Genomic DNA, 26,853 nt, shown 5'->3' on the forward strand with positions numbered 1-26,853 from the left:
CGACAAGAGCAAGTATGAAGACCAAGTATGAAACTGTACATGTTTGGTATACAGGAAGGGCTCAGTCAGTGAGTGATTATTAGCTCTGAAAGGTGGAAACAGAAAGGAGACCTTACCCACCCACTCTGAGCAGCTGCTTTTGGCCCCTCTGCAACAGCCCTGGCTTAGAAGGGCAGCTCTCAGAGTGAGAGGGGCACAAGCTAACCTGGCAGGGCTCTGGCTCATAGCCCTGCAAATAGGTCAAGTACATTATCTATAGGAGATGACAAGGAGAGCTGTGAGCCACGTGGGCACCCTCACTCAGCTCTACTGAAGAGGCAAAGTCAAGGGCAGGCTGGGATAGTACAGTCTATTGCTTCAGAAGATGGAAGGGGAGAAAGAGCTCCATTATTGTTATAATTACTATTACTATTATTGACAGTTGTGGGGCTTGAACTCAGAGCTTGGCCACTTGAGCTCTTCTACTCAAGGCTAGCACTCTACCACTTTCAGCCACAACACCACTTCCAGTTTTCTGGTGGTTAATTGGAGATAAGAGTCTCATGGGCTTTCCTGTTTGGGCTGGCTTTGAACTGCGATCCTCAGATCACAGCCTCTGGAGTAGCTAGGATTACAGGTATGAGCCATGAGCACCTGGATGGTATCTTTCTTTTTCTTTCCTTTCTTCCTTCCTTCCTTCCTTTCTTTTTTCTTTCTTTTTCTTTTCTCTTTTTCTTTTTGGGTACTGGGGATCAAACCCAGGACGTTATACTTGCTAGGCAAGTGCTTTGCCACTGAGCCCTCTTTTTCTGGATAAATTGTACCCCTTCCTTCACTTCACCCCATTTTCCCCCTCCTGTGCCAGCCCACAAGTTACATAGTTCATTTTCCACATAGTGTGTATCGAATAGCATGATTGCTTTTGTTCACCCAGGAGAGTTCCTCTTGCAAGAGGATGATGATGGTCTCAGACTCAACAGAGGTGTCCATCCAGCTTGTTGGGGGCTGGGACAGAGCTCCCTCCGGTGAATGTCACGACCTCTCCCAGACTGTGGATTCCAAAATCACCTGAAGGAGAGAGGACAGAGGGAGGTGAAAACATACCCAAGTCAGGAAACACACCCACTTTCTGCATCACAGGTAGAGACTTGTCCCTGAGTTCAGAGTGGTCCACAAATTGCTTTGAATACCAGTGGCTCTCCTGGGAGGGGAAGAGGTGGTTAAGTGAAGATGGGCGACTGCTGTGAGGAAGAAGAGGCCTGCCCAGCCGGTATAGCCCTGATTAAGGGACCTGGGTGGAGCTGAGCAGGCTGACAGCAGGCATGAAGCCAGGCCCCTCAGGCATGCAGAGGAGGCAAGTGAGAAGAGGAGGCAGGAGCTATGAGTTCCTTCAGAAGATGGGACAGACCAGGCATAGGCGGCTCATGCCTGTAAACCTAGCTACTCAGGAGACTGAGATCTGATGATCACTGTTTGAAGCCAGCTAGGGCAGAAAAGTCTGTGAGAAAAAGCTGGAAGTGGCTCTGTGGTTCAAGTGGTAGAGTGCAAGCCTTGAGCACAAAGAGGCTCAGGGACAGCACCCAGGCCCTGAGTTCAAGCCCCAGGAGAGGCAAAAAATAAAATAAGATGCTGGGACAGACTGCTCTCCACCATCAGCCTGAGCCTCTACGGAAGCAGCAAGTGGGAGTGAGAGTGTGGAATAGGAGCAGAATTCAAAGCTATCAGGAAAATTTTACACTATACTCTCCTCCTGCATTGATGGCTACATATATACATTTTTTTCAGTCTAGGGCTTGAACTCAGGGCCTGCATGCTGTCCCTGGCTTTACTACTTCTAGCCACAGTTCCACTTCCAGGTTTTGAGTGGTTAATTGAAATTAAGACTTTTCTGTCTGGGCTGGCTTCAAATGTGATCCTCAGATCTCAGCTTCCTGAGTAGCTAGGATTATAGGCATGAGCCACCGATGCTGGGCTAAATTTTAAGAAATGTATTGGGAAGCCAGGAGTTTGGCCAAGTGGTAGAATGCTTGCCTAGTATGCACCAAGACAGTTCAATACCTCGGTACCATATACATAGAAAGGCCTGAAGTGGTGCTGTGGTTCAAGTGGTAGAACACTAGCCTTGAGGAAAGCCCAAGCACAGTGCTCAGGCCCTGAGTTCAGTCCCCAGGACTGGAAAAAAAGAAAAAAGAAAAGAAAGAAAAAAATATACTGGGATGGATGGGAATGTGGCTTAGTGGTAGAGTGCTTGCCTAGCCTAGCATTCATGAAATGAAGCCATGGGTTCAATTCCTCAGTAAACAGAAAAAGCTGGAAGTGGTGCTGTGACTCAAGTTGTAGAGTGCTAGTTTTGAGCTAAAGAAGCTCAGGGATGGCTGGGAGTTTGGCCTAGTGGTAGAGTGTTTGCCTAGCATGCACAAAGACCCAGGTTCATTTCCTCAGTACCTCATACATAGAAAAAAACCAGAAGTGGTGCTGTGGCTCAAGTGGTAGAGCTCTAGCCTTGAGAAAGTCCAAGGACAGTGCTCAGGCCCTGAGCTCAAGCCCAAGAATGTTAAAAAAAAAAAAAAAAAAAAGGCTCAGGGACAGTGTAACAGTGTCCAGACCTTGAGTTTAAGCCCCAGAAATGACACACACGCACGCATGTGCACACACACACACACACACACCCCAAAACAAACAAACAACAACAAAAAAAAAAACCTTACCTGAGTGGCAAAATGTTGTTCCTGTCTCATTCACCCTGCTGCTGACTTCCTGGCCAGCAAATAGATTCCTGAGCTCAGCATGAGGACCCTTGCAGGAAGCAGGCTAGCGGCCTGGGGGAGGCGTGGTTCTTGACCACAGAGGTTTCTCAGTCTGAGAGGGAGGACAGCACATCTCTGATTCATCAGTGGAGACCAGAAAGTGGAGACTAGACAACAGATGAATGGAATGCTTGAACAGTGCCAGCGGAGTTTGAAGAGAATCTGGGGCAGAGGCTAGGGAGAGCTTCCTAGAGAATATGAAATAGATTCAGAGGGGAGAGACTCCTGAATACCACAAATCCCCAAACTATGACCCAAAGGACAGCCTGAGACTTCAAAGCCAGGCTTCTGAATCTCTTTCCTCCCCAGGCTTAGGGCTGCCTGTACTAGGTCAAGGTGCCAATAGTAAGGGAAGGGAGGGATGGAACAGCAGGGAGGGGAAGTGTGTCATATTGATGAAGTTCTACCCTGGCCAATAGATGACCCAAAGTCACATACACACAGAGAGAGAGAGAGAGAGAGAGAGAGAGAGAGAGAGAGAGAGAGAGAGAGGCAAGTTGAGCAGGTCCCTGTCTGGGTCTGGCCACAGTGAGTCAGGGAGCCCGGCAGTCTGATCCCATGAGCCAAATCCCTGAATCTCTGGGGAATCTCTTGAAGGCTCCAAGTGGCCAGCCTCAAAGCCACTGACAGGTACAGATCTGCCCCTTCTCTGACCTCCTCCTCTCCCTGTCCTTTTTCTCTACCCTCACCTCTGACCCTGGAGGCAGAGGGACTCATTCTCTCCTTAAGGCTAAGTTACTTCTCTTCTCCCTCTCCCCCTTCACACTCTCAAAGATTTGGGGAAAAAAAACTTGGAGAAAGGTGACAGAATAAAAAGTCAGTGTGGACAGGTATAGGGCAGGGACTGGAAGTTGGGGCCCCAGCCACTGTTCAGTCAGTCCTTTAAATTTACAAAGGCTGGGTGGGGGAGAAGGTAGAGAGAAGGGAAATTAACATGAAGCTCAGTTTATTGGAAATTAAGAAGTATATAAATGAGAAGTTTGCACACAGGGGCAGAACCTTCAGCTCTGGGTCCGACCCCTCAGGAACATTAGACACTCATCAGCTTCTGCTCTGTTAGGCCAAGCCAGGTGGCCCAGGGGGTCTTCTCAGGACCATCTCAAGGCAAGGCAAGACAACTGAACCATTTGCTGTCTGAAGGATCCCAAGGTAACATTTATGCCATCTTCCTTTCCCCCAGCTACAAGCATAGGGAGTGAGCTCCCTGTTAGATCCAGGCAACACAGAATAGATCTGACTCCCTCCATCTGCAGCAGTGGAAAGGAGAGGAGGGGGATCTTCTGAGCCTCTAGACTTTCTCCCCCAGTCACAAGAGCTGGCTTTGACAGCCTGGCTGGGAAGGCCAGGAGCCTGGCTGAGCCCGTCTTAGTCTGGAGGGGAGAGGGTGGCGAGGGGGTGGGATGTCTCTTCCGCCTGGTAGATTAGTGACTCTGAGACAGGAGAGGGCCTGTCACCAGACCCATAAATAAAACAGCCAGAGTCTCCCTCCATCTGTGTTTATCTGTCTGGCCTTGAGTTTCCGGGAGAGATGTCTTAGCAGCCCAAGCATCAAAAGCCAGGCGCTGGAGGGGGAGGAGGGCCAGCCTCTCTCCCTTTGCTTTACCTCCTGTTCTCTACCTCCATTTCGACTCCCCCTCCCCAAATCCCTTCCTCTCAGCCTTTCTCTTAGTGGAGAAGACACTGGCTCCGGAAGGTCTCTGAGCAGGGGGATGGGGAGGAGATAGAGGAGGATTGTGGGGTCTTGGAGGGATCTTTTTCATCTCATCCCACTGACAGTCCTTCCGAACTCAGAAGAAGGTACTAGGGGACCCTGTGAAGGAGATGAAGAGCAGGAATGAACAGGGTTCTCCAAGACCCTCCTGGCGGGGCCAGGCCAGCATAGGAAGCCAGGCTGGTCCTTAGCCCTGGCAAATGACAGGGCAGGACTGGCTCTGGAAAAAGTCCTCATGGTCCCCTCTTCTTAGATTCTACTTGTATCTTCTGCTTCCCTGGGTCTAAACTCAGGCTTCCCTTAGAGCCTAGGACTTGCCAGCAGGGCTTTTCAAAGTGTGGTCATAAGACCAGTTGCCTCTATGTCACTGGGACAGGGAGGGGATGTGCTTAAGTGTCCATTCCTGCAACCCCCTAGATTTGGAGAATCAAGAAGGGTTTGGGTCTTAATGAATGCAAGTCTTAATGAATACGGATTTTGAAGAGCAGCCCAGGGAATACTGGGCTAATTCAAGTCAGTAACTCTCATTGATTAAATGCTTTCTTTTCTTCTTTCCTTTTCTTTATATTTTCCCCTTATTTTTTTCCCCTTGATCATGGGGCTTAAACTCAGGGCCTGGGTGCTGTCCCTGAGCGTTTTCATACTCAAGGCTAGCATTCTACCATTTAGAGCCATAGGGCCACTTGTGCTTTGCTGGTGATTAATTGGAGATAAGAATCTCATGGCCTTTCCTGCCTGGGCTGGCTTTGAACTTCAGTCCTCAGATCTTAGTCTCCTGAGTAGCTAGAATTACAGGTGTGAGCCACTGGTGCCCAGCTTTGTTTTTCTTTTTAGTGGGGTCTCACTATACAACCAAGGCTGGCTCAGACTTAAAATCCTCCTTTCTTGGTCTCCATGGTGCAAAGTACAATTAAGTGCCCTTTAGATAGTATCTGTTTTTCCTTCCTCTGTGCCCTCTCCAACAACCCCAAATCAGAAGATTCTTCTTTTCTGCTAGCATGTTAATGCCACCACGTGTCAGCTATACCTGCTCCCCCCCACACCCACCGCCATATACACACACCTAGTGTTATGTGTCTCTAAACTGAATGTGGAACTCACAGAGACACAGGGACTTTGGGTTCTAGGGCAGGCTAATGGGGAGGGGTTTTGTTTTGTTTTCTTTTGTGCCTGTCCAGTGGCTTGAACTCAGGCCCTGAGCACTGTCCTGGGGCTTTCTCAAGGATAGAACTCTACTACTTGAGCCGCAGCACCACTTCTGGTCTTTTTCTATGGATGTGGTACCAAGGAATTGAACCCAGGGCTTCGTGCATGCTAGGCAAGCACTCTACCACTAGGCCATACTCCCAACCCTAATGGGGAGTTCTTAGTGGGGCTCCTCAGCTGTCCTTAGATTCTAGGAAGAACTATCTTCACTCATCCTCAGAGAGCTTACTAAGGGCCAGCAGTGACAAGAGCCAGGGAAGGGGGCTATCTTCATGAAGGAAAGAAATATTGAAACTGTGTGAAAGAAGACTCATAGTTGGATAGGGCCAAAGGGCAAGGAGACAGCATAGCTGTTGCACAACTCAGGTCAGTGGCCTCTAAAATATTATAAAGAACCAGGCATTCCAGCCAGGAATACACAAATAAGTCATTTTTCTCTCTAAGCTTAAGTTTCTTTGACTATCTGTGGAGGAAAAATATCTCTGGAGGTATAGAGTCCTGCAAGTAGGCCTTCCAGTGTTGCTACTCCGTGCATTTTGTTTGCATTACATTTGCATTAATTTGCTTGGGTTGGACCAACAAAAGTAGCATGCAAATGATTGCTGCTCAGGTTAAAGGTAGGGATCTTTTCCTCAGGCAAAGACTGAAGAGGAGGAGGGAAACACTTAGGAAAGGCCTATAGCTGGAACATGCCCCCAGGCTCCAGAGAGAAGAAAGCAGCAAAGACTTCAAGATAAACAGCACTGCAGGTCCCAGGAGGCCTAGGGTGGGGGCTGAGAAGCAAAGGACCCAGGCATTCTGGGGGTGGTGTAGGAAGAACAGGATTCTCAGGCCTCACAGGGTATCAAGGGAGCCTGGGAGCCAACTCCAAGAATGTACCATTTTAGCAGATGGCCAATACTTACCTTGAGGCCTGAGAGAGGGATGAGAAGAGGCAGGATGCTGGAAGAAGACCAGGCAGATGTCAGACCAGAGTTTCCAAAGGAAGGAAGGAAGAATCACTCCCGGCAGAAGAGGGATGTGGCATCACTCCTAGAACATCCAAGGTTGAGGCAGGTGGAAAAGGCAGAGTTTTCAATGCCATGGGAAAGTCCAAAAGTTCTGATGAAGTCCAACTTCATGGGAATGTTTTACACTCAAACTTAAAAAAAAAACTTAATAACTTAAATAACTCCAATAACTTAAAAAAAAAAATCCTATGTCTTTTGGAAGCCCAGAGTCTAATGGAAAAGACAGATCTGCCCCTGGTCTGGGTACAGGTGGGGAAATAATGGATGTTTCACAAAGTTTCCTGGGAGTTGTTCCAGGGACAGATCAACAAGGGCAAGCAGAGAAGATTTGAGTAAGTCTTTTTTCCATAGAAGGGTCCCTAACATAAAAGAGCAATCAGTCAGCAAGGTTAGGCGGGGAGGCTTCCTGGGGTGAATTTTTTTGTTTAAATTACTATATTGTTGTTTCAGAGGTGACAGAGGGTTACCTTTAGACCTATCAGGTGCCTGGGATGAGTTTGGAGTGAGATTTTGAAAATAAAGACAGTGAGGGGCTCATCTTTGGTGCAGGGAGGGGTTAAGAGGGGCCATGAAAAAAAAATGAAAATAAAACAAAATTTTAAAAAGCCTCTGCAGCTATGCTGGATGGTCCTTATACAAAGAGAGGACTCTACATTTGCAAGATTCTTTCCCCCCCCCCCACATACCCAGATGCCCAGTGAAACTGAGGCTTAGAGAAGAAAAGGGACTTGCTCAAGCTCACCTAGCCGGTTAAAGGCAAAGTTGAGACTAGAAACGAGAGGAAGTGAAGACTAGCTGTTCCACTCTCTTACCCCTCCCTGGTCTGGCATGCTTTGATAACCTAGGGCTGTTGTCAGAGGGTTTCAGGAGCCTGTCTTCCTCCAGGTGGGCTGTTAAAGTAGGGGAAAGTACCTTAATCTCTTCAAGGCCTCTTCTTCCCCATCTATACTTTGGGCTCTTTCATCTACAGAAGGGAAAGTTCTTTCCAGGAAGATCTCAAGTGAGTCTAAAGTGTTGGCAGGATTTGCATGGTTTCTCCTTCAGTGAATGGTCAGTTGCTGGGGTGGAAGCAAGCAAAGGCTGTCTAGTCTTCCAGCAGGTTAGGCTTAAGGCTTCCATCAATTTAGCCTAATGTGAGGGGGGTGGGGTGGGAATTTTTTTTAAGGGACACATTTACATGTAATTTGCATGTCATTTGTGCAAATTCCAGGCCCAGAGCTCTGGAATCTCCCTGGCTCCAGCTATCTCCACTACGCTTTTCCTCCCTGCCCCAAGAGCCAGTCCCGTGGACACAGCTGAAGAAGGGGGTTCCAAGGGTTGGACACTGGGCTTCCCCAGGACCCAGCAAAGCGCCCTCCGCCCTCCGCAGCCCCAGTCGGCGGCCCTGCTCTCGCCCCGGCGGGGGAGCGGGGGAGCCGGGAAGGCCACCCCGAGGCCTTGTGGGAGGCTCCAGGCTGGCTGGGGGCTAATCACCCCGAGGCCTCCTACAGATCGGCCTTTTCCCAAGCCTCGACCCCCCTGGAAGGGCGTCCCGGCGGGAGTCCCCCCGGGGGCCAGGGCCCCGCCCCTGCCCTGAAGGCCCTGGGGCGGGGGGTGCAGGGTCCACCCCGCCCTCCGCGCCCTCAGCCCGGCCGGGGTGTGCGGCTGCAGTGGGCCGGCGAAGGGCTGTCCCCTCCCACTGGAGCCAAATAATTGCCTCCTGCTTTGTTGTGTGGTGTCTGGGGCCCGGGGCCTCTCATTTGTGGGGACGTGCTGTGGCGAGAGCCTCCCTGCGTAATTACCCTCCTCCCCGTGGCCGCCGCCGCCGCCGCCACTGAGCCTCCTGCGTCCGCTGGGCCTTACTCACCCCGCCCGGCCGGCAGCTCCCCCTCGGCGCAGACGCGGGGCACTCCCGCCCCGGCCGGCCTCGAGGCGGGGAGGGGGCCCGGGCAGGGGTGTTTCTGCACACACACACACACACACACGCACACCCGCTCACGCTTACACGCACACTCGGTCCCGGGTGGGGATGGAGATGGCGTCCTGGACACGCGCCTGGCGTTGCGCAACCTCTGGACAGCACTTGCACCTGTCGGGACTCGTTCCCAGTTGGGGTTGGAGCTACTGCGACCCTGATTTCTGGGGGAATAGATCCCACTCTAGTTTTCTCCCGGGTTTTCTTTCTTTTCTTTTTCTTTTTCTTTTCTTCTCAACCACCTGTTTACCTGTTAGCAGCTAAGGAAAGAAATGAGGGGAAGGAGAAAGCAGAAATGTCATAGTGCCTGAGACACATCTACAATCCAGACAGGAGACAGAAGGAATCACGGAGACTTCGCTAGTGAAGAAAAACATGGAGTTAGTAATCCTAGCTACTCAAAAGGCTGAGATCTCAAGATTTCAAAACCAACCCCAGACATGAAAGTCCACGAGACTCTTATCTCCAGTTACACTACTCAAAAGCCAGAAATGGTGTGGTGACTGAAAGTGGTAGAGCGCTAGCCTTGAACACAAAAGTTAAGGGGTAACACCCAGGTCTTGGGGGGGGGCATGCACGGGAGCCTATTACTGGTGGCTCACACCTGTAATCCTAGCTACTCGGGAGGCTGAGATCCGAGGATCACAGTTCGAAACCAGCCCAATCAGGAAAGTCCTCGAGACTCTTAAATCTAATTAGTCACCAAAAAGCCAATCACAGAGTTGTGGTTCCGGTGGTAAAATGTTAGCCCAGGCCCTGAGTTCAAGCCCCAATATGACACAAAGCTGGGGGGGTGGGATATGGGAGAAGATACAGGCTAACTGGAGAGACCTAGGCACAAAGACAAATGGAGAGAGGAGTCGATTTTTTACTCCAATTTAATTCACATATCTCCTTGTTCTGTGGTTTGAACTCAGAACTTTGCTCTAACACTTAAGACAGGATTCCTCCCTCCCCGTCCCTCAGTTCCCTTAAGTGGAAACAGAAGAAAAAGCAGAGTGGAGAGTCCTAACCAGAGAAAGCACAGCTCTTGCTGTTGTCACATTTTGTCAATTCCTGGATACCTCTTGGAAAATGGACCATTGAAGCTGAATGCAAGTTGAACTTGGAGGAGGGAGCCGACAGCAAGAGGAACTGAGATGAGCCAAGATTCTTAAATTATGGAGTGGCCCAAAGCAAGAGTCATAATAGTTTGTATACAGTAGGTACTCAACAAGTGATGACTGGCTGATGGCCAGAACACCTGAAAACTTATGACAGTGATACAGATGTAGGATGGAATTCTGGGGGGGGGGGCAATCTTTCCAAGCAAAGGAACCATTTGTTCACCACAAAGCATTTATGGAGTGTCTACTATGTGCCAGTGTGCCAGACTTCTTGTGCTTAGTATAAAACTCAAGAATAAAACACAAAGGCTTCTGGGGTACTTGTAAGGTGCATGAATTCCTCCTGCTAGAAGGAAAGTCACAGAGAACAAATCCCTCTTCTCAGTTTGTTTAAGGGGGGCTACTTGGGCAGGATGAGTTCGGGGGGAGGGGACTGGAATTGGCCAAAATTATACTCCAGGTTATGGAGCCTATCAAACTAGAAGAGATCACCTCTCTTGAGGATCATGTGCTGAAGTCCGAGGGAGAAGTTAAGGCTCCTTTCTGAGGTCACACAGCAGGTAGAGTGCCCAGTGTGGTATGACCATGAGTTCTGGGGTGCCATCTAAGGAAAACAGATGGGATATCCAGAGTCTGAAACATACAAATACCTCCCTACTGAAGCAAACTGCATACAAATACCTCTATGGTACTTATATTTGGATGATGGTTTCTCTGCCAGGTGAATCCAACAAGCTTTGGACCCCTAAAGATGATCTCACCTTTCCCTCTGTCTCCAGACAGATTAGTCTTGACAGCAACTTGGCTTTTCTTTTCTCAGCCTCCCTAAGGACTTCTCACCACCCCTGTTATCTATCAGGACTTCCATCTCAAAGCCACCTTCCTTAGCACAGCAGAGACAAGGATGCCCTGGTCCTCTTCTTGGGTGGAGGAAAGACAAAGAAGCAGGGATGTTATTAGATAAGGTGGAGACCAGAGGATCCTTCGCAAACACCCCTCCTCTTCTCTTCTTCGGTGTCTTTTAAGCCTGGGAGCAGAGGAGGGAGATGAAAGGGACAGAGGTGACAGGAGAGGGAGAAGGGGAGGGTGGGACTCTGACTTGCAAGACAATGGGAGCAGGAACCTCGGTTCCTTGGTTCCCTGGGCATGAGAGAGCACCCTTGGCTTTCAGCAGAGTAGAATAGCTAAATGTGGGAGTGCTGGGGTGAAGGCAGAGAATGAGATGTGGGTTCTCATACTTGTGTGACTACACAATTCATTCCCCATGCCTTTATATAGACAAGAAGTTCTCAAGCTGGGGATGTAACTCAATGGAGGAGCACATGCTTAGGACATGCAAGGACCTACCTGGGTTTGATCCCAAGCACTACAAGGGGAAAAACAACCAACAACAACAAAAAGAAAATCTCAGCCGGGTGCCAGTAGCTCACACCTGTAATCCTAGTTACTCAGGAAGCTGAGAGCTGAGGATGGAGGTTCAAAGCCAGCCCAGGAGGGAATATCCATAAGACTCTTGACTGCAATTAACCACCAGAAAAACAGAAGTAGAGCTGGCTCAAAGTGGCTAGAGTGCTAGCCTTGAGCAAAAGAGCTCAGGGACAGCACCCAGGCCCTGCATTCAAGCCCCATGAGGAACAACAAAAGATGAGGAGGGAGGACAGGGGAAGGGAAAGAGAAGGAAGAGGAAAAGAACAAGAAGTCTAAGCATTTAGCCTGACCAGGATTTCACACCGCTGTGAATCTTGTAAATTTTAGCAGAAAAAAAAAAAAGAGAGAGAGACGAACAGAAGAGCCCCTTAAAAGAATCATCAAGGTTGGGATTGTAGATTAGTGGTATAGTGCTTGCTTAGTATTCATGAAGCCCTGGGTTAGATTCTCCAGAACCACATACACAGAAAAAGAAGTGTCTCTGTGGCTCAAGTGGTAGAGTGCTAACCTTTAGCTCCATTAACTCAAGAACAATGCCCAGGCCCTGAGCTCAAGCCCCAGAACTGACACAAAATAAATAATTAATCATCAAACAAAATCTTGGTTTGACCTATAAAAATATTTTAACAGTAGCCAGGAGTTTGGCCTAGTGTAGAGTGCTTGCCTAGCATGCACAAAGACCTGGGTTCGATTCCTCGGTACCATGTACACACACAAAAAAAAGCCAAAAATAGTGGTGTGGCTCAAGTGGGAGAGCTCTAGCCTTGAGAAAGCTCAAAGCCAGTGCTCAGGCCCTGAGTTCAAACCCTGAGACTGGCAAAAATAAATATTTTAACATATATATATATATATATATACTGACCTAGGATATGCATATGAAAGTGTCATAAGTATATGGTATAAGTAAAACTTAAGAGTAGGGAGTATGGGTCAGTGGTAGAGGGTGTGTTTAGCATGAGCAAGGCCCTAGGTTCCATCCAAGCACCAACAAAAAAAAAAAAAAAGGAAACTCTAGATGAATTTTCACAAAACAGATACACCCAGATGGTAAGCACTACTCAACTCAGAAAACCCAACATTACCACTGCCCCCCAGCACCCTTGGTGGCCCCTCAGCTTGCTAACTCCCAAGGATAAGGAATCCCTAGTCTGGCTTCAAAGACTTATAGATTAGGGTTTGGTTTTCCCCTACTTTTGATCTTTATATAACTGGAATCACGCACTGTGTTCACTCCTCTCCGGCCTTCTGCACTGTGCAGGTCTGTAAGGTTCTCTCTTGTGTGTGTGTGACTGGGACATAGGAGAACATGAGGACATGAGGAGAACATGGCTGAAGATCTCAGACCTGCTTTCCTCAGAGTCCCCTTGAAGCGTCAGGTGTCAGCATCCCGTCCCCCACATTGCTGGCCCTCTAGACACCCCAAGAGCCCAAACAGGATGAACATTGGGACATCTTGTGCTCTTGGGGCGCCTATCCAAGTTGGGATCTGAGAACTGCTGGTCCCAGACCACACCCCTCCGAAGGGACTCCAGAGGGAGTCCCCGACCTGGGCGGGGTTAATTAGATGGCTGCTTTGAGATCTCAGGATGAAAGGACTGCCTAGGGCCATTGTCCTTGGCCTCCTGTCCGGCTTTGCGGGGGAGGGGGAAGGAGCACCCTGTCCCTTTAGGCCCCAGGCACAGGACATCAGCCTATTGGGAGTGGCCCTGCCAAACTCTGGAGGACTCTTGGTTCTGAGAAGCACCTGTCCAAGAGCAGGGAGCCCAAGGGTGAGATATTGGGGAGTGGGAAGTCAAGGGCTCCACACCCCTGGGGGTCTGCCTGCCCGCCTCCCGGGCAGCGCCCAGACAGCACGGCTCTGGTGCCTTGTGTGTGGTTTCAGGATAAGCTGCCTATGCCACCCAGAGCGCCCTGCTGACAGACAAGGATCTCGCCTGCTTTCAAAGACGCCCTTTCATCTGCCAGGGCTAATTACACCTGCAGAGCCGAGGAGAGGGCACTGGAGCCAGTCCCCCCCCCCCCCAGCCCAGCTCCCAAGCCCCCTGCCTCAGGAACCCTTCCTCTACCTGTTCCAAAACTCCGATGGCAGCCTCTGCACCTGTCAATTATGGCTTCTCTAGTGACAAATGGCCTTGTCTTTTGGGAGAGATGATGAGAAAGAATGAGCAGTGGGTAGATGGTGGGCATGAGGGTCTGGGCTGGAGGGGCAAGATAGCATCAGTAGAACAGCTGAGATAATACACTAGCGGGCAGGTGAGGAGCTCTCAAGTCAAACAAGTCCAACTGACAATAGAGGTCATGTCATGGAGGCCTTGCTTCAGGCAGCTTGGGCTAGCTACCTGGGGTTGGATGTGGGAAGTTTCAGGACCCCCTACTTGGGTCAATCCCATTAGCATTAGACTCAATCATGTTCCAGCTCTCAACACACTACTTCCTAAACATCTACTCATGGCCTCAAGTCTCCCATCATCTTGCCAACAGCACTTAGAGGTGCCTCGTTCATCTGTCTTTGTACTTGAAGATTAGCCAGTATCCAGAACACTGTAAGTTCCATATGCCAACTTTCCTGTGGGAGTGGAGAGTGTGTAACAAGAGTCCATGAGTGGAGGGGACTTTGGGAAGGTATGTGTATGTCTGAGTATAGTAAGGTCTGGGATCAGTAGCTTTTTTTGGTACCAGTTATAGGGGCTGGAACTCAGGGCCTGGCTCTGCTGTCCCTTTGCTTTTTTTTTTTTTTTTGCACAAGGCTGGAACTCTACCGCTTGAGCCACAGCTCCACTTCAGGCTTTTCAGTGGTTAATTGGAGATAAGAGTCTCACACACTTTCTTGTCCAGGCTGCCTTGGAACCAGGATGCTCAGATGTCAGCCCCCTTGAGTATTGGGCCCATCGAGTGACAGAGAATCTGCATATGTACCATGGTATTTCACATTCGGCTGGAGGAGCTGTCAACCATGTCTGGGAGTGTGAGTGATTGTGGCTGAGACATAGATAAGTGAGGTTGTGTCTATGAGCCTGAGTTGGTGTCTTGTAATGGGAGCATATTTGGAAGTAGAGTTCTCAGAAGGAATTCTTCCTTCCCAGGCCCTCTGCTCCAAGGCTGGGAGAGAAAATGCAGAGAAAGTTCATCTGCTCTCCAAGTGGAATAAGTAGGAGATAGCAGTATCCTACTATCACTGTGTTCCATTCCTCTCCTGGTCCGAGGAGACAAGGTATTTAGAGTCCCCATAGTCAACTACACCTGTGTGAGGATCTGACACTAGAAGAAGCAGGAGCACTCAGAATGAGGACACCTGAAGAGAATTCTTTATGGTGGCTGCCACCTCCTCCCCCTCTCTCGCCTACTCCTCCTCCGTCTCCTCCTTCTTTTATTTATGTATGTTTTTTAGTGGCCAGGTTTTACTAGACAGCACACTCAAGCTTTCCTAAATTTACTACGTAGTTCAAGGCCCTCCTAATCCTCCTACCTCAGCCTCCTGAGTGCTGGGATTACCGTGCGAGCTGTCTGTCATGTCTAACCTCCCAAAGAACTTTGCTTTTGGATAGTAGGACTCTTTGTGGGCTCAGTGAAGGACCTCTCAACCAATCCACAATGTCTGAAATCATGCCTCTCCGGCAAGGCTAGAAAGCCATTTAGGTATATTGGCAGCCCTGGGAGGCATGGCTCTGGCCCTCCCATTCTCAGACCTCCTCTGAAACCTGCCTCCTCCCTTGTCAGATCCTCCTACAGATGGAGAGTTGACTGTAAATCTCAGATCGGGGCTCACTTGATCACGCTTTCCTCTCAAGGGGTCTTGGTTGATCCTGTTCATCTCTGGGGTAGGTCATTCCATAGGCACTTCCTGACATGCCAGTACTACTGGGCATCTGACAGGCTCTGTTTGGGGGATGAGTGTCTAGGGACCCCACTGGGACAGTGCAGTGAGACAGGGTCTGACGACCCTACTGAGGTCACAGGCCACTTAAGTACGTCAGTGGTGGGTGGGTGTGTCCCAGGCGGCCTTCACCTCCCTTTCATCCTTTGTTCCTGCCAGCCCTGCCCATTCCCACCGCAGATTCTGATTCCCAGTGTGGCGTGTCCGATGAGCAGGCGTCTTCGCCCGGACAGATCCTTTCCCGGCCCTGCCCTCTGCTTACCTCCTCCTCCCTGCCTCCCTCCCAGCCATGTTCAGTGTGGTGATTGCCTCCAGCCTCTCTGTCCTACCTTCTTCTCGCCAAACCTCCAAAGGCTACTTGAGAGGTTGAGGGTAAACTCAACATATGGGTATGGCCACATAGAGAATTCGAGCAGGTGGCAGTCTCCCTTTGCAGAGGGCTTTCAGTGGATTGGAAGGAAACAGAGCAGCGTGCTAGGGAGCAAGAGGTGGGTGGACTTCTTCCATCTGCCACTCACCCACCCTCAGATGTCAGTCCTGAACCTGCCTTCATGGGACATAGCTAGCCACTGTGGTTCAGCAGCTAGATCATCCTCAAACCTTTCTCTATTCACTCTGGCATGCAGCTGGGCTTCCATATCAAAGGCTGTTTGTATTTGACTTTTCTCTGCCTTGTGTCTGTCAGGGATTTGGCTTTCAGCTCCTAGCTACCAGCCTCTTCCTAGATAGCACCATGCTGAAGATGAAGATGGCTCATCTTCTCCCTTATATCCAAGAGCTTCTCTGCTCCAAACACATCTTCCTGCCCCTATTTCCCCATCCTGATGTCTGTGGTTCTGTCAGGCAACAGCCTCCCAAGTCTCTCCTGGTATTACTTAGTCTTGCTTAGGCAAACTGGTGTTCCCAAAGGTGGGGTCTGCTTTAAACTCCCCCAACCCCATCAGAATTTCACCAGAGATAGGAAACTTATATTTCCTACAGTCTCCAGAACACATAAAGGAACCAGGAACAGTGAATAGTGGCCCTGAACAATTTCCAGGGGAGGTGATGACCAAGAACTGTCAGGAATTGAAATAAGAAGGCTCCAGTAGTCCTAGCTACTCAGGAGGCTGAGATCTGAGGATTTGGAGTTCAAAGCCAGCCCTGGCAGAAAAGTCCTTGAGGTTCTTATTTCCAATTCATTACCAGAAAACAGGAAATGGAGCTGTGGCTCAAAGTGGTAAAGCAGTAGTCTTGAGCAAAAGTGCTCACAGGGACAGTGACCAGACTTTGAGTTCAATCCCCACGACTGACCAATGGAAGGAAGGAAGGAAGGAAGGAAGTGAGAGAGGGAAAAAGGAAGAAAAAAAAGAAAAGAAAGGAAGTTGGACACCAGTGGTGGCTCCTACCTATAATCCTAGCTACTTGGGGGCTGAGGATCCTGGCTCAAAGCCAGCCGGGGACTAAAGTCTGTGAGATTCATCTCCAGTTAACCACCAAAAAACTGGAAGTGGAGCTGTGGCTCAGGTGGTAGAGCCCTAGCCTTGAGCTCAGGGAAGGAACCCAAGCCCAGAGTTCAAGCCCCACAACCGACAGAAAAAAAGAAAGAAAGAAAGAAAAAAAGAAAGAAAGAAAGGTATCTCTTCTCCTCACCCCCACTTCTTGCTTTCTCTTCTTAGCACAGATCCTTGAGCCAGAACTATGGAAGGTTAGTGGGGTGGGATGGGGTCAGAAGAGGAAAAACAAACATCTTTCCTTTGGTGGGTTTGATGGGAGGTTCCCTGGGAAGTTTACCAGAGCCTTAGCAATGCAAACAAAAGTCCCCAGGTATCCTCCAGTCTTGGCCTGGAAGAGAACCCCTTGGATTCTAATTCTGCCATTAAGTTGTTGAGTGACCTTTGGCATGTCCTTTTACTTCTCTGGGCCTCCCACTTGTGTCCCTACCTTTCCATACCACATACAGGTACCTGAGGGAGGAAGTGGCACCTCTTTCAGGCTGGCTCTGAGGCAGGAAGGATGGATCAAGTGACCCTGTCCCCACCCCAGAGTCCCTTTTAGGATTGGCAAGTTAGAGCCAGTGGAACCTTATGGACTCACCCTGGTCAGTGAGGGAAGTTGATTGGGTGGGGGGTACAGTGCTGTTTCACTCATGAGAGGTATATTAACCTCCCCATACCCTCTTCCACCCCTCCTCAAGGGTCTCCCCAGAACCCCCTCCTGCCCCTTGGCTGTCCCCTATCTTCTTGTCCATCTGAGGCCATGCAAAGAAGCAGACACAAACTCTCGGAGGGAGGGAGAGAGGGAGCAAGGGAGGGAGGGAGAGAGGGAGGGAGGGAGGGAGGGAGACTAGTCCAGCACTCCTGATGAGCAATAATTTGTTTTATGACAGAAAAGGAAATTGTCTTCAGTTTCACAAGAGCGAAACGAATTCGTTTGAAGTAGTTTGCCCTGCGGCAAGCAAGAGAAGGTTTCTCTCTAGAGCTTACCTTCTCCCTCTCCTTCTCTCCCTCTCCCTCTCCCCTTCTAATTACTGCAGCTCCCAAGCTGTTGGCATGAGTTGATGCCAGGCTGTCAGATGCCAACTGCCCCAGGATCTCACCTTTTGGGTGTGGATGGGGGTAATGGAGCCACAGGAACAAGGTGGGGTGACTTTTGGTTCAGCCTCTGCTGTGCCCAGGCCCTACCTGGCACCATCAGGGAGGAGGGCAGAGGGCTGTGGCAAAGAGTGGCATGCCAGGGCTTAGAAGAGCAGTCACCTCTGGAGCCTTAGAGGGCCTTGATGCCAGGGAGGGGCTTGTGGTGGCCTAGTGGGCTTTCTTGCATGGGTTGCACATGTTGTCTAATTTACCTTTCTTCTCCTTCTCCTCCTTCTCTTCCTCCTCCTCTTCTTCCTCCTTCTCCTTCCTCTTCTTCCTCCTCCTTTTTGGTGGGTTGAAAGGCTTGAACTTGGGGTCTCAGCTCTGTTCCTGAGTTCTCTTTGCTCAAGGCTAGTGCTTTATACTACAGTGCCACTTCTCTTTCTTTGATAGTTAATTGGAGATCAGAGTTTCGTGGACTTTCCTGTCCAAGCTGACTTTTGAATCGTCATCCTCAGGTCTCAGCCTCCTGAGTAGCTAAGATTTATAGGCATCAGCCACCAACATCTGGCTCTATGTTTCTTCTTCCTCCTCTGTGATTATGAGGAAGCTGCTTTGGGTGGGGCACCTGGGCAAAGGACTGGTCTGTAGCCATGCACTGGTGTCAGGGCTCAAGGATTGGTTTGAAAGTGGACAGCTAGTGCTCTCCCACTTGAGCCAGAGCTCCACTTCCAGCTTTTTGATGGTTAATTGGAGTAGTCTCATAGACTCTCTGTCCAGTCTGACTTCAAACCAAAATCCTCAGTTCTCAACCTCCTGAGTGACTAAGATTCCAGGCATAAGCCAGTGGCACATGGCTTTGCTCTGATTAAGAAGTCCAGTGGCAGCTGGATGAGGTGTCACATGCCTGTAACAAGAGACTGAGGCAGAATGATGAATTTCAGACCAGCCTTGGCTATGGAGCAAGACTCCTTCTTAAACAAAATAGAAGTTTAGAAGCTGGGCAAATCAGAGGGCCATCCTCTGCCTACTCTAAGAGACTCTTCCTTCCTTTCTTCCTTCAGCCCTTCCTCCTTACTTCTTTCCTCCAACCTATTATATATTCAGTACACTCAGCATCCTGCTTCCATTTGCCAGGGAAGAGAATATGAGCCTGGTGCAGGCCTGGCATAGGAGAGTTACTCAAAAATATTTGGGGCATGGGTGACGAAATGTTTGTGCAAATCAGAGATGCCAGTACAAGAATTCACCATCCAGCCATATCACCATCCTCCCTTCCCCTCCAGCTTGGGGTCTGGCAAGAGGGCATGAAGGACAGCTAGATATAGAAGAGTGGGCAGGTGCCAGGCTGCAGGGCTGCCAACCTGGCACCGCTGCTTGGCGCGGGGCACCCTCTAAAACAACAAGCTTTATGTCTCTAATTCAGCACTTCCTGTTTGTCTTGATATTATCACCTGTCCTTGAAGCCTACAGGCCTAGTCAGAGATGAGCAGAACTCCAAGGCTCTGGGGAGGGGGAGAGAGGCAGAGAGAGGGTGAGAGAGAGAGAAATAGACGAGAGAGAGAGAGAGAGAGAGAGAGAGAGAGAGAGAGAGAGAGAGAGAGAGAGAGAGAGAGAGAGAGAAGGAAGATGAGACACAAGGGTGCACTGGGTTGAAGGCACAGAGAAGAGGTACCACACCCAAGAATCAAGCCTGATGCTTCAGGACCAGTATCCCTTTGGCATCGCCCCATAAGGAGTTCCTAGATATTGTGTCACGTCTCCATATCACTCTTTACCCTTGATGACTAAAATCTCTAAACATTCCAAGTAGGAAAGATTCAGGCTAGGAATCTTTCATTCCTTTCCTCCTTCTCTAATAAATGTTTCCTGAAACTAGCTTTGAGGACTGGCTCCAACATTGGGATTTTGTCATCATCCAAGTCTCTTCTACTCAAGGTCTTTTTCCCCCCCTAGTCTTGGGGCTTGAACTCAGGGCCTGGGCACTGTCCCTGAGCTTCTTTTGCTCAACACTAGCACTCTACTACATGAGCCACAGCACCGCTTCCAGCTTTTTCTGTCTCTGGTTACTGAGGAATCGAACCCAGGGCTTTGTGCATGCTAGACCAGCACTCTACCACTAAGCCACATTCCCAGCCTCTATGCAAGTTCTTGAATTAATTCTTTTTTCTTTTTCTTTCTGGTACTAGGCTTGTGTGCTGTCCCTTAGCTTTCCACTCAAGGCTGGCACTCTACCACTTGAACCAGTTTTGGCTTTGTATGTGTGTGTGTGTGTGTTTGTGTGTGTGTGGTTAATTGGAGATTAAGAGTCTCATGGACTTTCCTGCCCAGGTTGACTTTGAACTGTGATTCTCAGATCTCCTGAGTAGCTAGGATTACACGCATGAGCCCCTGGTGCCTGGCTTCTTGGACAGATCAAGTTTCTTCTTCACTTTGAAGTCCCTGGGACTGGCTGTCTCTCATAAAAGCAATGGCAGTGTGTGAGTGTGTCCACCAGTTGGGTTGGCATCAAGATGGCTGCCCCGTGGGTGGTAGAATCAGGGCAGATTCCAGACAGGCCCCCACCCCGGCCAGAGGGGCAGCCTCTGCCACCCCCAGAGCCTCAGGTAATAACCTAGGGGCCACGCCAGGCTCGCCAGCACCTGAGCCACCGGCAGCAGATAATGACGGGGGAGCTGGGCAGGCAGAGCCAACCCCTCAATCAGGAAGCAAATTAAAAAGGGGAGGAATCTCCCAGACAGACCACAACAATGAGACCGGCCCCCTTTCCAGGGCACTGCCTGCCCTCCCCCTCCCCAGCCCATTCTGCCTGCCAGGTCCTGATACCCAGCCCTCCTCTCCAATTCACTCCTCCTGGGATCCAGCTGGAGGGTCTCTGAGTCACCCTGGCTGCAGGTAGGTAGGTGGCCATGTCTAGCTGGTCCATAGGAAGCTGGGCCTTTTCTTGAGCATCATGTGCCAGAATGACATTGGACTCCTACAGGGGCACTGGGCAGCATATCTAGGTAAAAGAACAAGGAATTGGGTGCCAGTCGCCAATGGGTGTAATCCTAGCTATGCAGGAGGCTGAGATTTGAGGATCACAATTCAAAGCCAGCCTAGGCATGAAAGTCCTTGAGACTCTTAGCTCCAATTAACCACCAGAAAACCGGAAGTGGGGCTGTGGCTCAAAGGGGTAGAGGGCTAGCCTTGAGCTGAAGAGCTCAGGGACAGCACCCAGGACCTGAGTTCAAGCCCCATGACTGACGAAGGAAGGAAGGAAGGAAGGAAGGAAGGAAGGAAGGACCAAAGAACAAGGGTCAGGATATATTCACAGTGCAACAACTTGAAATCCCTTTGAGGAGAGGGCTGTGACAAGATTTATGAAGAACCCACTAATCTCTGATCTGGTTACCCCTTCTCCTTTACAAAGGGCACCTTTGACCCAATACATCTTTTAGTGTTGCATACCCAATACTAATCACTGAGAGGCTGTAGCTGGGGTCCAAAGAGAAGAGAAAATTCCAGTCTTTCAAGGAACTTATTGATCTGCTCTGATAACATAAAGCTAATTATGTCACCGGTCAGACAGCATTCATCCCTTTGTATTTTAAAATTATGGGAGCATAGAAAAGGGTATGGGAGCATAGAAAAGGGTAACTTGGAGAATGAAAAAGGGGACATATGAAGTGAGGTTATGAAAGACCCATAAGAGCTCATCAGGCAGAGAAATGGGGCAAAATATTTCCCTATGAAGAACAATGTGGGATGTAGAAGTATGCAGATAGTAAGAATGGAGCCAGGCCTATCATTCTAGCTACTCAGGAGGCTAAGATCTGAGGATCATGGTTTGAAGCCAGCCTGAGTAGGAAAATACATGAAAATCTTATCTCCTGTATTAACCATCCAAAAGCTGGAAATGGAGAGGTGGCTAAAGGGGTAGAGCATTAGCTTTGAGTGATAAAACTAAGGGACAGCCCATAGGCCCTGAGTTCAAGCCCCTAGTAGTAGTAGGAGAGAAAAGAAAGAGGAGGGAGAGGAAGGAGGGATGGAAGGATGGAAAGAAGGGAGAAAGGAAGGAAGGAAAAGGAAGAAATGAAAAGATAAGCCGGGTGCTGGTGACTCAGGAGGCAGAGGATCTGAGGATCATGGTTCAAAGCCAGCCCAGGCACAAAAAGTCCTTGAGACTCCTATCTCCAATAACCACCAGAAAACCGGAAGTGGTGCTGTGACTCAAAGTGGTAGAGTGCTAGCCTTGAGCTGAAAAGCTCAGAGACAGCGCCCAGGTCCAGAGTTTAAGCCCCATGACCAACAAAAAAGAAAAGAGAAGAGAAGAGAAGAAGAAAGGGAGAATGAAGCTGGAAGCTGGGGATCAGAATGGAATCAGCTTGGAAGGGATGTAGCTTTAGGCCAGATGTGAAATTCCAGGCAAAGAGTAGGTATTTTGTCTTGTAGGTAAGGGAAAATTATTGAACTTTTTTTTTTTTTGCAATGAGACATGATACTATCAGAATCCTTCTATCCTTGCAAGATAAATCTTAACTTTCTCTAGAGAAACAAGAAAGGATTCTGCTTTTTCTGCCTCTGCCTCTCTTCACAGCTGCCAGCCAGCCAGTCCCTTCACACAACTCAAGATAGTGAGCTCACTGTCCTTGCACAAACCTGCAACTCCATTATGCTGACAAGGTGAGAAACTCCCTGAGCCTTTATCCCATCCCTGTAAATGTCCAGGATGCTCTGCACTTACCACACAGCCAATCAGCATCAGAGGAACCTGGAAGATAGCAGGGAATCTGTTCCCATGCTGCTTCTGAGTTTCTGTTCTGGGGGCCTCCTGTGCATCTTCCCATCTGCTTCAGCATTCTACTTTCATTGCCCTCTGTAACTGAGAAGCTTCTAGATGCTTGAGTTCCAGGAACATGGGGCTTGAACTCAGGGCCTGGGCACTGTTCCTGAGCAATTTTACTCAAGGCTAGAGGTCTACCACTTTGAGCCACAATGCTACTTCTTGGCATTTTCTGTGTAGCGTATTAGAGATAAAAGTCTCATAGATTTTTCTGCCCAGGCTGGCTTTGAACCACCATCTTCAGATCTCAGCCTCCTGAGTAGTTAAGATTATAGGTGCGAGCCACAGGTACTTAGCTCCCTGAGCTAAGCCTAGCACTCTACTACTTGAGCCACAGTGTCAGGAAGACATTTCTCTAGGTCTTTCAGCCACAGTTTATCCACAAAGGAGGCCCATGAAGGAAGACTGTATGGTATGAAGAAGAGATAGTTGTTGCCTCAAGGAGCTGCAACCACAGGGAGATAAGACTCCCCCATGGAAAGAGAATATGAGGCAATCTGAGTGAGGGAAATTCCAGGAGCAAGCCACTGATGTGCTGATAGAAGATTCCTAGAGAAAGCAGCTTTGGAGCCTACAGCATGAAAGATGATATACTTTTCCCAGGCAAGAGTGGGTGGCAAAGGTGGGAATTCTCTGGGCAAAAAATAAGAAGGCCGAATGTGTTGGATGAACATCAAGTCTATCTAGCTCGAGCCTTGGGTTCATATAAGGACCTGTGGAAGCAAAGGCTAACACGGTAAGAAAGGCTGTTAGGAGAGTCTGCGGTGTTACAGTTTGCCCTAAAGAGCACCTGGCTTGCTGGGTTAGAAAATGCCAAGATGCAGGATGATGAATCTGTTCAATGTTTCTCCAGGATAGTTTAGACAAGTGGGCACCAAGGAGGCAGAAAGCCCATAGGAACCTGAGAAATAATGCAGACAAAAGTAACTCTTAGTGAGGCTCTGGTGGTTCACAGCAGTTATCCTAACTATTTAGGAGGTTGAGATCTAGGGATCCAGGTTTAAAGCCAGTGTAGGAAGAAAAGTCCATGAGACTCCTATCTCCAACGAACCAGCAAGACCAGGCATGGTGCAAGTGGTAGAGTGCCAGCCCTGAGCATAAAAAAGTGAGAGTCTGAGGTCTTGAGTTCAAGTTGCAACACCACAGCAGACACACACACACACACGTGTAACTCAGTACTTTTCCAGAATTTACACAAACTAGGATCCTTTTCGCCTTCTTCCCTTTCTTCTTCCCTTCTTTTCTATCTCCTTCCCTCCCACAAATATTTATTAAATGCTCAGTACTAAGCACTATTATTTATTAATTAATTCATTTATTGCCAGTCCTTGGGGCTTCAACTCAGGACCTGGGCATTGTCCCTGGGCCTCTTTGTGCTCCGGGTACCACTACTTGATCCACAGCCCCACTTCTGGCTTTTTCTGAGTAGTTTATTGGAGATAATAGTTTCCAATACTTTTCTTCCCTGGCTGGCTTCAAATCTGGATCTTCAGATCTTAGTCTCGTGAGTAGCTAGGATTACAGGCGTGAGCCACTGGCACTGCACCACTAAGTACTATATTAGCTCCTTCTTTCTTTTTCTTTCTTTCTTTTGCTCTCTTTCTTTCTTTTTTGTTTTCCTTTTGGGTCATGAGACTGAACTCTGGGCATTGTTCCTGAGGTCTTCTGCTCAAGTCTACCACCCTACCCCTTGAACCATGGGACCGCTTCTGGTTTTATGGTGATTAATTGGAGATAAGAGTCTCACGGACTTTTTAGTGCCTGGGCTGGCTTTAAACTGAGATCCTCAGATCTCAGCCTCCTAAGTAGCTAGGATTACAGGCTGAGCCACTATGCCTGGTTAGCTTTTTTTTTTTTTTTTTTTTTTGCCAGTCCTGGCCTTGAGCTCAGAGCCTGAGCACTGTCCTTGGACTTTCTCAAGGCTAGAGCTCTACCACTTAAGCCTCAGCACCACTTCTAGCTTTTCTCTACGTATGTGGTACCGAGGAATCAAACTGGGTGCATGCTAGGCAAGCACTCTACCACTAGGCCAAACTCCCTGCCCTGGGTTAGCGCTTTCTTTATCTAGCCCTCTGACTCCAGGATAAGAGGACAAAGACAAGCTCTCACCCATACATACCTGAATGACCTCAACTCTGCCCCAATTAATCCAATAGTTTCATCTTTAGGGTATGTACACAGACAAACTACAAAGATTTGAATGCAGTCAAGGTTGGGGGGAAAGAAAAAGACTGGGGGGACATTTGGCAGTTGGAGTGTAGAAAAGGAAAGTCAACAGCTGAGACTTGTGGGGGAGGGGCTGGGCGGGGGAAGAGGAGAAGGTAAGCCTCTGGGACTAAAGATGGGGACTCAGGGAGGGAGGGAGAGAAGAAGGGAAAAATTAGAGAGCTGGAGGAGGAAGTGGAGTCTTAGCAGTTAGGGGTGGAGGGAGGAGGGGGGGCTGGGGGAGGCAAGGGGAGAGGAAATGGGCCCAGGCACTGGAGACAAGAGTCTGGGAGTCTGAGCCGTCCAGGAGCCACCTGGAAGGTGTGGGCAGCGGCAACATCAATCTTGAGATCCAGGGTTGGCTTGGGAGAGCTGGAGATGGGGGAGGTGTGTGGATTCAGGGAAGGCTCTGAGCAAGACCCACTTGAATCCACCGTTAACCCCACTGGATCTTCAGCTTCCTCGCACCCCCTCTGTCTGCTTCCTCAAGGACCAGAGCCAGGACCCAGGATCACTCCCACTTTCCTACTCGGAGAACTGGCCCGGAAGACCCTATCCCTGGCTTTCCTACTTCTCTCAACATCTCTCATTGGTGGTGGGATGCCACATTGTTGGGAGGTGCAAAAACTGGGAAGAAAGGGGGTCTTTTGCCATTGTCTCCCTCTCCACAAATCAGGCAGGGTCTTGGTGCACCCTCTTCTGGCCCAAAGCCTGTGTGAGCCTTACAGGTCCAGGCCTAGGGCTGGGACTTTTTCCTCTTTCAAACTTCCCCCCACCACCCTAAGATTCTCCCATCTTCTGGACTGGACCTGCTACCTAAGCATATGGAACCGATTGAAAGAATTTGTATGCTCACCTTATAATTTATGCAAATCAACTCTGTAATTAACTATAATTTGGAGGCATCCTTTGGTATTTGAGACATTTATCCGTGAGGAAATGCCCTGGTGATAATGCTCCTGTATTAACATTATTTACTCCACCTGTGTGGTCTCTTTAGCTTGTTCCTCCTTTATCCCCGTTCCCCCCACTCCCTTTCAGATTTTCAGGGCTGAAAGGTGGGGTGGGACAGGGAAGCCCCTCCCTGGAGCCAGCCTCGGTCCTGACGCCTGGCTTCCCTCAGGGAGTTGTGCCACCCCGGCCTCTCAGTTTTGCTGAGGATTTAAGGAAGGGGTTCAGCTCAGCTTCTTAAGCCCTCCACCACAGCGTGATGGGTGGCTTTCTGCAACACTTTTACCTCTTGGGGCCTCAGTGTTCTCATCTCTGAAATGGGGAGAGGAAGAACCTGTTGGGACCTTTACAAGATAATTACTGAAAAGCTAATGAAGAGACTGGGAATCCCCAGTCTGAGGATTACTGGGGGGAGAAGGAGGGGAGGCAGAAGTTTGGGGTGAAGGTTCCTAAGAGAGGGGGTTAAGCCCTGGGATGCTGGATAGTAAATGAATATTCATAGGGTTCATGGAAATGCCTGTCCTCAGTGGAAGGGGCAATGGGCCAAGAAAGGGACAAGTCCCTTGAAAAGTCCCTGAGGCCATGTGTCTTCTGAAGCTTACAGTGCCTAGCATGTCTGGTTTCAAAGAACTGTGGGACATGGGTCTTGTTCAGATTTCCTTCCAGGCCTTTGGGCCATTGCTGCTGCAAAATATGCTCCTGTTAGCCCATCTGCCACCCCCGAATGAGGACTGTGAGGGTCTCACCTGATCTCACCTCCACGCTCTCTCTTGCTTCACCAGGTCACTTTTCCAGCCTCTCCTCTGCAGTAGTTCTGGGCATCTGGCTGTCTCTGAAACTCCTTGGGCTGAGCCCTGCTTCTGTCTTAGATAACCCTTTAGTCTAGTCCATACAGCCCAGTGCATACCAACTCAGGAAGAGTGTCCTCTCCCTCCCCCGCTATGTGTGGGGGTAATTGGGCTTTCCTGCCGAGGCTGGCTTTGAACTGTGATGCTCAGATCTCAGCCTCCTGAGTAGCTAGGGTTACAGGAGAGAGTCACAGGTGTCCTCTCGCCCCCACCCCCACCCCAGCTTCAAAAGGTAGACTGAGTTGGATCCTCCAGAGGGAATACAAGTTGAAAGGGACCTGAAAAAGGTGGGGGACGGAAGGAGGCTCCCCTCCCCACAGAGGCAGGGGAGATCTGCTGAAGTAATTACAACTCAGATGTCCAGCTCCTCAGGGAAGGGCTGGCTTGTAGCTGT

The 26,853-nt window shown here is 49.5% G+C and overlaps 1 long non-coding RNA gene across 2 annotated transcripts; it reads right to left on the minus strand.

The window, feature by feature from the left end:
• Positions 1–664: 664 nt before the first annotated feature.
• LOC150051647 (uncharacterized) lies at positions 665–8,667 on the minus strand. Of its 2 annotated transcripts, none has more exons than XR_016538441.1 (4): positions 8,560–8,667; positions 6,609–6,735; positions 2,688–2,974; positions 665–1,047 (listed from the first exon to the last, which is right to left on the minus strand). It is a non-coding gene; the product is annotated as an uncharacterized LOC150051647 (long non-coding RNA). The 2 variants fall into 2 exon arrangements; XR_016538440.1 differs by having other exon boundaries at positions 8,495–8,667.
• Between the last annotated feature and the right edge of the window lie 18,186 nt (positions 8,668–26,853).

This window comes from Megascapheus bottae, chromosome 17 (genome assembly GCF_031878675.1).
Source record: "Megascapheus bottae isolate mThoBot1 chromosome 17, mThoBot2.hap1, whole genome shotgun sequence".
NCBI lineage: Eukaryota > Metazoa > Chordata > Mammalia > Rodentia > Geomyidae > Megascapheus > Megascapheus bottae.